Raw genomic sequence first — 3,224 nt, 5'->3', positions numbered from 1 at the left:
CAAAAAACAGCCTACAATTCATGATCCTAGAGAACCTAGACAATAATGAGGACCCTAAGAGAGACTTACATAGATCTAATCTACATGGGAAGTAGAAAAAGACAAGATCTCCTGAGTAAATTGGGAGCATGGGGACCATGGGAGAGGGTTGAAGAGGAGGGGAGAGGAAGGGAGGGGAGCAGAGAAAATGGAGAGCTCAATAAAAAGTCAGTAAAAAAGAGCTAGTTCCAGGACAGGCCCCAAAGGTACAGAGAAACACTTTCTCAAAAACAAACAAAAACAAAAACAAAAGCAAAAACCAAAAGAAAATGATTGAAACATTAGCTAGTGGAGTAAGCCCAGAGATGGTGCATTCTTAAAATTCTTCATAGAAATTTGCTGCAGAACGAAAACCAGGCCCATTTTTGTTGAGGGCACTGATAAGGCAATCTGCATTTACAGGTAGACAAATAAAGCACTGCTCAAACAGTTTAGAATTCGTTTCTCTAATAACTAGCAAATGTGTCACTAAGTCCAGTTAACATTTTTGTTGGCACTTGAAGTGAATGCATTACTCACTAGTGGATGTGCCAACAAAAAAATCCCCACCCTATTTCCACCCCCTCAGAGCCACAAATTATTATTTATTAGGCAGTGACAGAGGGACTTGGAGTGCAAAACAGAAGCCATCATGGTTATCTAGGTTCTCAAAGATTAACAGTCACTGTAGTGTTAAGATCAAACAAATTCTGGCCCTATAAAACTTCCCATTAAAAAAAACACTCAATTTTAATTTTTGTACTTGAAAGCATGGCTGGCTTTGTTTTCTAAACACTTTATCACATTGAATTAACACTTAAATCAGACTTTAATTGAAATAATTTACACAGGACAGCCTTTAGAAATGAGTTTTTCTTTGCCTACCACTTACCTAAGCCTCATATAGTATTTTAGCAGACACATACATATATGCTAAACACACAACACACAAATACATACACGTATATACATATATGTTAAAACTGAGTGTTTTAAAGTTACTCTTAGAATTTTCACTATTTTATCAGATTAACAAAAATCTTACATTAAGAATGTTTCGATGTTTAAAAATACTTTCATTAAAAAAAATGAAGCTACAACATGCAAACACCTGGAATCCAAATAAATGAGTAGTTGGAGACTTGAAGTTGTATAAGTACCAATGCTAAAAGCTATCAGTTGCTCCAAATCAACACCAAGTTTCCATGGAAAAGACCCTGGAAAAAGAGCAAATTAAACCCAAACCAAGCACAAGAATGTATATAAGAAAGACTAAGGTAACCAAGGAAATAAGAAAACATACGAACAAGAGAAAAGTGACCATGACCCAAAGGTGGCTCTTTGAAAAAAAAAAAAAACTAACAGAAAAGAAATTTTTATAAGCACAACAAGGGGCAAATGGTGGCTGTTAAAATTAGAAAGGGTAGAAGATGTCTCCCAATTATGAGAAGGGACTCTGGGAAAGAATAGACCCACATTGGAGCACCGGACTGATCTCAAGGTCCAAATCAGGAACAGAAGGAGAGAGAGCCCTAGCAAGGAACTCAGGACCGCGAGGGGTGCACCCATACACTGAGACAATGGGGATGTTCTATCAGGAACTCACCAAGGCCAGCTGGCCTGGGTCTGAAAAAGCCTGGGTTAAAACGGGTCTCACTGAACATAGCGGACAATGAGGACATTGTTCTGAGACCTCAAGAACAATGGCAATAGGTTTTTGATCCTACTGCACCTATTGGTTTTGTGGGAGCCTAGGCAGTTTGGATGCTCACCTTACTAGACCTGGATGGAGGTGGGTGGTCCTTGGACTTCCCACAGAGCAGGGAACCCTGATTGCTCTTTGGGCTGACAAGGGAGGGGGACTTGGTTGGGGGAGGGGGAGGGAAAGGGGAGGCGGCTGGGGGGAAGAGACAGAAATCTTTAATAAATAAATAAATAAAAGAAAAAAAAGAATTAGGACATGAGCAAACTTCTGAAAAAGTGTTCTTGCCTGATGACTATGTTCACTGTAGCCCATGTGGCAATCTACAGTTTCTCCTAGGATTTCTGACTTGTGGTGTCTCCCTTGCAGGCCTGACTTCACATACAAGTCTCCCATATTTCCATTAGGTACTCTGATCCTGGCATATGCTGCTTGGCCTCCCAGAGTTCCTTTGAAATCTGAGGGGTCGCTCGTGCAGCTCATGTATTCTGTATGCCTGTAAACAAAGTATCACATGGATGTTGCTTGGCCACCCACTCAGGCAGTAGCTGGGCTTTGGGCCATTACTACAGAAGTGTCTGAGGGCCTGGAGGGCTGAATTTGGGGGGCTGTGGGGGTGGGAAATCACCCTGGGCAGTTCTGTGTGAGCAGGGCATCCATGCGCTGCACTCTCAAAGCAAAGTTTTAGATACTTTTCCACGAGTCTACAATAGTGGGCCAGGACAACGCTTCCTCTTTCCTGCTATTCTGGTTTCTCTGTGGTGACTAATTTCTCAGCAAAAATACCTGGCCTCAACTTTACATGCCCCTTTCGGGTCAACACACAACTCCCCCCACCTCGACTCTTTCTCATTGGCTTTCTGCTCACAATTCTCACAGGTATCTGTACTACAGCTTGTCCACTGTCATCTTGAAACTGCTTCAAGCAGACACACTAGCCCATATTAAACTAATCTCCAGTCTTGGGGATACGGGTAAAATGTTAAGTTCTTTTCCAAAATTACTACAAATGGCAATCCACAATAGAGTTCTCATTGCCCTGTGGAACCTTGTAAGCAAAGCCTTTACAGTCTTTACTCTTTGCATGTTTATCGGCAAATCTGGTCTTATTGGCTCCCACCAAAACTGCCAGCCAAGCTCTGCTGCCTTTGAGTTTTTTGTAGCTGCTTTCTCTAAACTTCTCTGAACTTCATATGGTCAGATGGTGTATATCCAATTCCAATTCTTTTTTTCTCTCCTGTGTTAGATTTCCCAAGACTATGACAAAATACCTGAGCAAAAAATTAAAGGGCAAAATATTTTTGGCCAACAGTTCCAGAGATTTGGCTCTATTGCTTTCAGCCTGAGGCAAGGTAAAACATCACGGTTGAGAATGCAGACAGGGCAAAGCTGCTCTGTTTATGGCAGCCAGGGAGCAGAAGGAACCAGTAACTCACGTGCTGGGGACAACACATCTGTCTTAGACGTGGAGGTAGTAAGGTAGGAGCAAGGGTGTTGGTTAGTT

This window comes from Alexandromys fortis, unplaced genomic scaffold (genome assembly GCF_014885135.2).
Source record: "Alexandromys fortis isolate MF-2015 unplaced genomic scaffold, M_Fortis_MF-2015_v1.1 scaffold_34, whole genome shotgun sequence".
Classification (NCBI taxonomy): domain Eukaryota; kingdom Metazoa; phylum Chordata; class Mammalia; order Rodentia; family Cricetidae; genus Alexandromys; species Alexandromys fortis.
This window is presented reverse-complemented; position numbering follows the sequence as displayed.